At 43.2% G+C, this 10,732-nt stretch overlaps 1 pseudogene; it reads left to right on the top strand.

Moving 5' to 3' along the window:
* Positions 1-9,259: 9,259 nt before the first annotated feature.
* LOC138753119 (phosphoserine aminotransferase pseudogene) lies at positions 9,260-10,527 on the top strand (annotated as a pseudogene).
* The last annotated feature ends 205 nt before the right edge of the window (positions 10,528-10,732 follow it).

Genomic DNA, 10,732 nt, shown 5'->3' with positions numbered 1-10,732 from the left:
AATTTTCTGTGAGAAGAGATTGAATACAATGGCCTACATTCTTTGGACTTCAGAAGGGTGAAAAGTGATCTCATTGGAACATAAAACATTCTTAGAAGGCTTGACAGATTAGATGCTAAGAAGCCATTTCACCTGGTTGGAAAGGTTTTCTCTTGGGCTCATGGTTTTAGTGTGGGAGATTATCAGATGGTAATTCCGTAAGGAGGTGGGGGTGGGGGGTGGGGGGGGGGCGTCACGTGACGAGGTAGACTCAGGATGTAAGAATCTGGCTCTCCCAAGAAAAAGTTAAAAAAGTGAAAAAAAAGTGGAGATTGAAATTAAATTTTTGGAAACTGTTCTTAAACAAACAGAGAGCATTTTACAAATGTCACCTAAAAAGGATAAAAACGTCATTGGCCCATTGGGAGTGCAACAAAGAAGAAAGGCCTACCTCGCAGATCAATCCAGGTGCTGGAGTGAAGGCACCTACCTGAAAATCAAGAGCTCCTAAGGCTATAACACTGTGAACTGCAGTGCTCTCACAGGTTCCGCAATGGAGGGACGATAGCAGGGAGAAAACTCGTCATTATGCATCCGCGAGAAGTTGCATATGCACAGATAGTGAGAATATGAAGAGATCGCTAAGGAAGCCAGCTTGTTTGAATTGAATTGAATTGAAGCTGAATATTTAGCAGAACTCCAGGCTAGTGATGAAGAGGAAGAAGAAGAACAGAAGCAAGAAGAAGGATGACGAGGAGGAGGAAGAGGAAGAAGTAGAAAAGGCTGTTGTTAAAAGAGGTAGTAAAGTTAAAATGCCAACAAATATTCAGAAGTCAAGTACAGAAACTATGATTGTAATGAAAGCGCTGAAACAAGTGAGAATTGACACAAAAAAAACATGAAAAACTAAGAAAATTTATGACATAGTGAACAAAATGCAAAAAAGATTTGATGATGTGAAAGAGAGAGTTAATAATATGGAATTTGGTGCAGAGATGGTTCAAGAAAGAATGGACAAAATGGAAAATTCAGCTGATGCACTTGCTGTTGTTAATAAGAAATTGTGTGAAAACATGGATTCACTATAGAACTTCAGTAGAAGAAACAATATCAAAATTATAGGCCTTAAAGAAAGTGATGAAGAGGATAATAATCATGTTGAGGAACTTTGGGGGACATCCGATGCGCTCTAGTATTTGCCAAAGCCCTTTCCTGCTCACGGTGTCGAAGGCTTTGGTGAGGTTCTCAAAGGTGATGTAGAGTCCTTTGTTTTGTTCTCTGCACTTTTCTTGGAGCTGTCTGAGGGCAAAGACCATGTCAGTGGTTCCTCTGTTTGCGCGAAAGCCACACTGTGATTCTGGGAGAATATTCTCGGCGACACTAGGTATTATTCTATTTAGTAGAATCCTAGCGAAGATTTTGCCTGCAATGGAGAGCAACGTGATTCCCCTGTAGTTTGAGCAGTCTGATTTCTCGCCTTTGTTTTTGTACAGGGTGATGATGGTGGCATCACGAAGATCCTGAGGCAGTTTACCTTGGTCCCAACAAAGCTTGAAAAACTCATGCAGTTTAACATGATTATCCAACTGCACGAAAACCAACAAGGTCGGGTCAGATACAGCAATGAGCTCTCTGAACCCTTCTCCATTAACAATGGCGTGAAGCAAGGCTGTGTTCTCGCACCAACCCTCTTTTCAATCTTCTTCAGCATGATGCTGAACCAAGCCATGAAAGACCCCAACAATGAAGACGCTGTTTACATCCGGTACCGCACGGATGGCAGTCTCTTCAATCTGAGGCGCCTGCAAGCTCACACCAAGACACAAGAGAAACTTGTCCGTGAACTACTCTTTGCAGATGATGCCGCTTTAGTTGCCCATTCAGAGCCAGCTCTTCAGCGCTTGACGTCCTGCTTTGCGGAAACTGCCAAAATGTTTGGCCTGGAAGTCAGCCTGAAGAAAACTGAGGTCCTCCATCAGCCAGCTCCCCACCATGACTACCAGCCCCCCCACATCTCCATCGGGCACACAAAACTCAAAACGGTCAACCAGTTTACCTATCTCGGCTGCACCATTTCATCAGATGCAAGGATCGACAATGAGATAGACAACAGACTCGCCAAGGCAAATAGCGCCTTTGGAAGACTACACAAAAGAGTCTGGAAAAACAACCAACTGAAAAACCTCACAAAGATAAGCGTATACAGAGCCGTTGTCATACCCACACTCCTGTTCGGCTCCGAATCATGGGTCCTCTACCGGCACCACCTACGGCTCCTAGAACGCTTCCACCAGCGTTGTCTCCGCTCCATCCTCAACATCCATTGGAGCGCTCACACCCCTAACGTCGAGGTACTCGAGATGGCAGAGGTCGACAGCATCGAGTCCACGCTGCTGAAGATCCAGCTGCGCTGGATGGGTCACGTCTCCAGAATGGAGGACCATCGCCTTCCCAAGATCGTATTATATGGCGAGCTCTCCACTGGCCACCGTGACAGAGGTGCACCAAAGAAAAGGTACAAGGACTGCCTAAAGAAATCTCTTGGTGCCTGCCACATTGACCACCGCCAGTGGGCTGATAACGCCTCAAACCGTGCATCTTGGCGCCTCACAGTTTGGCGGGCAGCAGCCTCCTTTGAAGAAGACCGCAGAGCCCACCTCACTGACAAAAGGCAAAGGAGGAAAAACCCAACACCCAACCCCAACCAACCAATTTTCCCTTGCAACCGCTGCAATCGTGTCTGCCTGTCCCGCATCGGACTGGTCAGCCACAAACGAGCCTGCAGCTGACGTGGACTTTTTACCCCCTCCATAAATCTTCGTCCGCGAAGCCAAGCCAAAGAAAAAAGAAAAAAAAGAGGATAATATAAATAACTTTTTTTTCAACGTTGGATTCCAGGAATCTTTGGACAGGATGAGGGTATCAAGGAGATATTGAAATAGAGAGGGCTCATAGGGCTTTAAGACCACGACTATCACCAGATAAAAAACTGTGGCCTATATTGATAAAGTTTCTTCATTATCAGGTTAGAGAAAAAGTGTTAGAATTTGTAGCAAAGCACCCAAGGAATGAAAGGGTCCATTAGAATATAATGGAAATAAGATCTTCTTTTACCCTGACATTAGTTTTGAACTGTTGAAGAAAAGGAAATAATTTAATCAGTTGGTCTAGCTCACTCACAGCTGCTGTTGAGGCTTGTTCACTGCAACTCCTTGCAACAACAGTGGTGACCCCAGTGGGCCCAATGGCAATTTTGGTCCCCATGATGAATGAGGCAATGTACAAAGCACAGTCATTGAAACTGCCTACCTTTTGGAAGTCAGAGGCTCTTGTCTGGTTCGAGCAGGCTGAGGTCCAGTTCCTTGATCATCGTGGAGATATGAAGTATTACTGTGTGGTCAGCTCACTAGACCAATAGACTGCCAGTAGAATTGTCAATTTCTTGCACCAATCCCCTGCCATTGACAGGTAAGAGGCCATTAAAGCGCTCATCATCTGCACTTTTGGGCTTTCCCACCATGAATGGGCAGCATGGCTGCTACACATGGATGGCCTAGGCAAACAAACACCATTCGCCCTCATGAACGACATGCTGGCACTTATCGATGGCCACAAACCCTGCCTACGGTTTGAACAAATATTCCTGGAGCAGATGCCAGAGACATTTGCCTACTACTGGAAGATGACGATTTCAGCAACCCCGATAGGCTGGTAGCCTGCGCTGACATCCTATGGCATGTCAAGCAATATAGTGGGGCAACTGTCGACCAAGTTGCTGCTTCATGCCAGTGCACTTGGTTGTTCCCCACCCCAGAGAAGAGGACAGTGACTGCTACAGCAGACAAAAGTCTGGAACAAGGAGTGGTGGTGCGACTGCCACCAGAGATGGCGTTCTGTGGCTCTCCGCTGCCGCCCACCTTGCTCGCACCCAGGAAATGCCCAGGCCAGCTCTACAATGGCCGGTCACCGAGACAGCCTCCTCTACTTGTGGGACTGGCATTCTGGTTGGCTTTCCTTGTCGACACTGTAACAGAAGTTAGTGTTTTGCCTTCCTCGAGCCCGGACACCTGTGCTGGAAAGTCTGGGCCTTCCCTCACTGCTGCCAATGGCAGAAATATTAAAACATATGGTGTGCTGACCATCCTGCTTGACTTCAGCTCCTGTCGCTTTAAGTAAACCTTCATTTTGACCAATATGTTGTAACCCTTGCTGGGCATGGAATTCCTCCAAGCTCACTGCCTCGTGGTGGACCTGAAGGGATGTAGATTGGTCAATTTCAAGACTTTTGAATCGCTCACCTTATGCCAAATCACTCTGCTGAAACCTCACCTGGACTTGGTGTCTTTTTCTTCGAATGAATATGCCAAAATCTTGGCAGAATTTCCAGGCATTGTCACCCTGTAGTTCCCTGTAGCTGTACCCAAGGATAATACCCATGGAAGGATCAGGGCTACATGCTCAGGAACGCAGACTGCCTCCTGAAAAGTTGCAGCTCACTAAAGAGGAGGTCCGGAAGATGGAAGAGATGGGAATATTCATCACTCGGACTGTCCATGGGCATCCCCACTACACATGGTAGTGAAGGCTTCCAGGGAATGGAGACCATTCTGAGATTATTGGTGGCTCAACGATGTCACGACCGCAGACAGATGCCTGGTTCCTCATATCCAGGATTTCACGGATAACCTTCACAGCATTAAGATCTTCTCCAAGATCGACCTGGTTAAGGGATACCATTAGATTCTGGTGCAACGATGTTCTCAAAAAGACACTCATCATGCCATTTGGGCTGTTCAAATTCCTACCCATGCCATTGGGACTAAAGTACATGGCACAAACATTCTAGAAAAACATAGGATTCTATTGACACCGTGATTGAGCGAAAAAATACACAAATGCTGGAGAAACTCAGCAGGTCAAACAATGCATTTATGTAGCAAAGGTAAAGATACATCACCAACATTTTGGGCTTGAGCCTTTCATCAAGGTGTGGGGGAATATAAGAGATGTCTGAACAAAAGGGGGAAGGGGGGGTTGGTGAGGGTGGGAGATGATAGGTAGACAGGTAGTCTGTAAGTCCAGTATTTTGTTTTCTAAGGGATGCTGGCATATTACAGATGAGACAATGCCAGTGATGAACACATCACACATTGCCTCGTTTCCACACTGCTCCACACTATGATTTTGAAAATTACAGTTTCTCTTTAAATTTTCCAACTCCCTGAAGAAATCATCTAATGATTCTTCTGCCGCCTGGTAGCCAATAAATATCTGGCAAAAACCTCATTGGGAGTTTTCACATATAAACCGTCCAACTTAGAGATAGCTGAGTCAAAATTTTCACATCCTTCTATGTATTCGAAAACATTGCAACTTGCCCAACATAATAGTGTTCTGTACTTATTCAATATCTCATCCCCGTAGCTGTCAATGTAGTTCATGAAAATCGTATGCCAGTGTCACCACTCCTTGGCAGCTGTCGGTGAGCTGGGGTCGATGTCTATGTATTTGGGCCTCCACGCCATCACCAGGCTTGTCAATTAAGTTGAGTAAATTGTGAGAATGAAAAACATTTTGGTGCTGCTTTCCAAGCTTTCTTCATCTTAATTGTGCAGTTGCAGTTAGAATTTAAAAGGAAGGCATGAGGCAGCAGTTGGAAGTTGATTGGAGGAATAACTTTGTAATATTGCACAGGAGAAGCAAATAAAGTTCTTCTGGATCAACCTCCAGAGTTTCCAGTCCAACATCTCCATGTTTAAAGGCTCAGGCTGAAGTGGCTGCTCTTGTTGGATGGCTCAAGGATAAATATGCCTTAGAAGAGGAGGAGAAAAAGCTAAGGAGGGAGATAAGGAGGAAAAAAAGAGCAGCTGGAGCTGGAAGCAAACATGGTCCTGCTATAGTCAAAGCGAAGGTACTAGAAGCCTCAAAGAGATCCTGTGTTTGAAGAAACTTATCTGAAGTGTCTGATAGTATGGAGTCATATTTTGACAAAGGACAACAGGAAAAGAAAACACAATGTAAAGGCAGATCCTTTTGTACCACAGTTACAAGACATGCATACACATGAACAAATCCTCCCAAAGCACGGTGTTACCGATCCACAAACACCAATAATAACGACCGCCGACAAAGCTGTAGTTCAAATCCAATCTCCTACCACAGCTCCTCAGACACTCCAGTCAAGCACCAGAATTTCGGGTGAATGTGCACATGTGACATCTCCAGCTACATTACCTGCTACAAGCAACGGTGAACAGAGCCAATTCTCAGCCATCGAAAGGCAAAATGAAATCACTGCACTATTAATCCAGCTACAATGTCACTCTTTCATGCCCAAGCAGGAGATTCATATTTTTGATGGTGACCCACTTCAGTACCAAGCATTGATTAAAGCCTTTGAACACAGTATTGAAAGCAAAAATAAAGAACCCCAGAGATTGTCTCTATTTGGAAGAGTACACAATACGATAGCCAAGGAAACTTGTAAAGAATTGCCTACACATGGCCTCAGACAGAGGATTTGGGAAGGCTAAGTTTTTACTTAGGAGCATTTTGGTAACAAGCATAAAATTGTTACAGCTTATATGGAGAAGGCTCTTTCATGGTCATCAATAAAGCAGAATGACAAAAAAGCTCTACAGACATATGCCCTCTTTCTAAGTGGATGTTGTAATGCCATGGAAGATATCAACGACATGCATGAGCTTGATATGCCTGCTAATATACTAGTCATCAAAAAGAAGTTTTGCTACCAGCTGAGGGTATATGGAGAACTGAGGCCTATAAGTTCCATGCAAAACACAATCAAAGAGATACCTTTAAGGATATGGTGGATTTTCTTGAATGGAAAGTGCAGTTTGCAACAGATCCAGTATTTGGAGATATCAAAGGCACTCCAACAGTGAGCAAAGATGAAAGGAGGTCCAAGTTACAGCCTCATCCAAGAATAAAAGGAAGTATCTTTGCCACCACGATGACAGTTGCAGATTAGGAAAATGATAAAGGAACGAAGGAAAGGAAGAGTTTGCCTGCTGTGAAGAGCTGTTTGTTCTGTGGAGGTGGACACAGTTGGAAAAGAGGGCACATTAGGGAGAAAACTGCTTTCTAAAAGAAAATGGAATTTGGTTGTCTGTGTAAAGGACACATCAGCAAAAACTGTAGGAAGTGACTCAGCCACAACACATGCGGTTTAAACCATCTCAGAATGTTGCACATTCACCAAAAAAAATAAGGAAATTGAAAAGAAGCGAGCAGAAATAAAGGAAGCAGCTGTAACAGTGCTGCAGCCTCTGTTCAAACAAGTGGTCTTACTGGGGCCAGTGAAGATAACTGCAAACTCTCAAAATGCCTGTACAAGTCAAGGCCAGGATTGGGAATGCATACTTAAGCATTTCTTGACACAGGTAGCACTGCATCATTTTGCACCGTCGGGCTAATGAATAAGCTTAATCTTCAGGGAAGAAGGTCAAGATTCAATTAAGAACTATGGGTCAAAGGAAGGTAATTGAAACCAGCTTTGTTTCAGGCATCCAACAGTAAGCAAAGACATGAGGTTCAAGTCACAGCCTCATCCAAGAATAAAATGGACTGGACAGCAGTGATTTTTGTGATCTCCCAGACACACACAGAAGACTCAGAAGTCTGTGCCTATCCGCATCAAAATGATATCAATCAGTGGTTTCATCTGAGGAATGTTCATCTCCCTGAGATTGTCTCTGAGAGAGAGTTGCTATTTGGCTCAGATGTACCAAAGGCTCTGGAACCACTAGATGTAGCATGGAGTGTGGAAGACAGACCTTATGCCGTCAAAACCATGCTTGATTGGACGGTTAATGGGCCATTAGGAAAAAAAACGATAATGCTTAAGAGCAGTCGGCAAGAGGTGTCGACAGAATATCAGCTGTGAAACTTGACTGACTTCCATGAGGGCCTCAGTGATGACCAAAAACCTTTAAGAGAAGACAAGCAGTCTCAAAATCTGCCAAACTAGTCGATGGCCATTATTATCTTTAAAGGAAAGCCCTATGAAGGAGTTGGTTAATCCCTTGGACGCAAAGTCTGATCTGGAAGTTGTGGCTCTTTCTGTCCTTTCTCACCCTAATCACAAAATGGTAGATGTGGCTTCCTTAATCCCTGATGCGCCATTTATTCTCAAAGATCCAATAGGTGGTTTTACATCTACTGTTCCTTCTGAAGGTGCTACTGTTGCAGTTTTAAAATACAGCCGGAAAGACATGGCATAACTTTGGAATGGAAGGAGAAGCACAAAGAAAGCCTTGCACAGAGTTCAGAGAAGGATAGGGTTGTTGATGAATATGCTAAAATCGGTTTTCAAATGATGGAGGCCTATGACAAAAGGAATGAAGAGGCCAAGGCAGAGCTAGAGAACGTAACAAAAGAAAAACAGCAAGTCTTAAAGGAGATTAATTCAATTGAAACATCATCTTCTGGGTTGTTCAAATAATTTGAGAAACAAAAAGAAGAACAGGAATGGATGTGTTAGATTCAGGAACTTCATAAGCTGGAAGACTTTAAGGTTGACAAATGCTACAAATCCTCTAAATTTGGAACAGTGACATCTGCTCAACGTATCATTTTGCTGATGTGCGTGAAGACGGTTATGGAACTGTTGGCTACTTGTTACTGCATAATAACCATGGTCAGAAAATGAGCAAATGTAGGAAGAATTACCCAGATCCAATTCACATTGTTAACACCTATGGTGCAGATGCATTGAGGCTGTACCTTATTAATTTCTCCATTTTATGAACAGTTTAAAGAAGGAGCGAGAGATATTCTCAAGGATGTCTTCCTCCCTTGATACAATGCATTCAGAATATTCAGAGATTGCAGAAGGAAGAGGGTATTCAACTTTTTTTCAATGAAAGAACTGTTGAAGACAGTGATAACATCATGGTTAAATGGATGGTTTCATTTACACAATCCCTAATCTATCTTTTCAGAGCAGAAATGGAAGCACCCTGTGGTGCCAAGACTAATCAAATTTATGGACATGCTCACAAACTGGTAGGTGCAAATGAACTGTAGAAGGTTAAAGGGTGAAAATGGTACTGAGAATCGTGAAAGAGGTTTGGAAACTTTGCTGTTTTATTTGACATGTACCGGCTGATGACATCCTTTACACCATTTATCACTGAACTCATGTACCAGATGATCCATCATCTGTAGGAAATAAGGATGCACAAAGCACTCACTACCTCATACTCCCACATGTAAGAGAATCTGTTATTGATAAACTATTGAGGCAGCAGTCACCCAAATGCTGTCAGTTATTGAGCTTGGAAGAGTGATCGGAGACACAAAAACCCTTTCTGTTCAGTACCCTTTGAAAGAGGTTGTGGTTATTCATCAGAATTCAAAAGCACAGAAAGAGCTGTTCAATTACAGAGGGCTTGGAATTAGTGTTCTGGAAATGAGCCATAGATTGGCAAACTTCATCAAAATGGTCAACACTGCAGAAAATGACCTGCAAGAACCACTAAAAATTCTTGAAAACTACAAAGCGATCATTCTCCAGGGAGGTGAACTGAACGGTTCAGTGCTGTACTTTTAAATCTTATTGGATTAAAAGAAGGGAGGAGTGCAGATTATATGCAGCCTGGTCTTGCCAATACAGCCAAAGAAGCAGAGAAATATGGAAAAGTGAATATTATGCACCCCCAGCTTGATGCTTACAGATCTATTCCCAATCCAAGCAATTGGAATTTGAACCCGAATGCTCCTTATGTTTACTAATATGCCAATGAGCCTGTTTATGGCCTGGAATTCCCCTTTATCCCCAGACATAAAGGGAACTGTGCTGTTCTATGACATATCCTCAAATTTTCTTTCAAAGCCAAGGTTGGTTTTGAAACTTGTATGTAATCAAGTTTGGTTTGATTTTTGCTGGTGCTCAGTAAAATATTGGATGTGCTGGGGTGACTGTAGTAATCATCAGAGAGGATTTTCTGGGATACACTCTGAAAGAATGTCCAGTCATTTTTTACTGTAACGTGCAAGTGAGTTGCAGTTGTACAACACTCCAGCAACAGTATTTTCATTAATGGATTGATCTTTCAATGGATCAGACATTTTGAGAGTGCTGAAGCAATGGGCCAGCACAGTGTTGTGAAATCAAAGCTGAGTTATGATGTAATTGATGGATCAAATGAATTCTAAGTGTGTCTGGCTGCCTCAACCTGCAGAAGCACAATGAATATTCCAATACACATTGGGAATGCAAATGGTGACAGTGTTCTTGACAAAGCTGCTAAAAATAACATAATTTTGTTAAAGGGCCACAGGTATGACAGTTGTATTCAAATTTCCTTATATAATGCTGCGACAGTGGAAGAAACCCAAAAATTGGCTGATTTTATTTTGTTGATTTTTTTGGACCTTGTCCCTTGCCCACTACACAGACCTCAGACTTTACTGGTCCAGAGTGGTGGGAAAGATAATTCTTTTCAATGTGATGTGCTGGTAACCTCTGGCCTACGAAGAATGAAGAAAGGAGATCTACATAATATTGGAATTTACTGTATTTGATTGTTATTTATAATTGTGTAATTATTATTTAAGACAGAATAATTAGGGGCCGGTGTAGGAGCCAAAGGCTCATTGTTTACTTTTGTCAGTTTTGCGTGCAGGTATTGGTGGCATCTCAGGGTTCGGAAGCTGTGCGAGTTCTGCTTGTTCCGGTGCGCGCATGCTATTCACTGGGGGGTTTCAGACAGTTGGCATTTAGTTAGCC

Source organism: Narcine bancroftii, chromosome 2 (genome assembly GCF_036971445.1).
Source record: "Narcine bancroftii isolate sNarBan1 chromosome 2, sNarBan1.hap1, whole genome shotgun sequence".
NCBI classification, from domain to species: domain Eukaryota; kingdom Metazoa; phylum Chordata; class Chondrichthyes; order Torpediniformes; family Narcinidae; genus Narcine; species Narcine bancroftii.
Note: the sequence above shows the minus strand (reverse complement) of the source record. Positions and strands in the feature narration are given on the sequence as shown.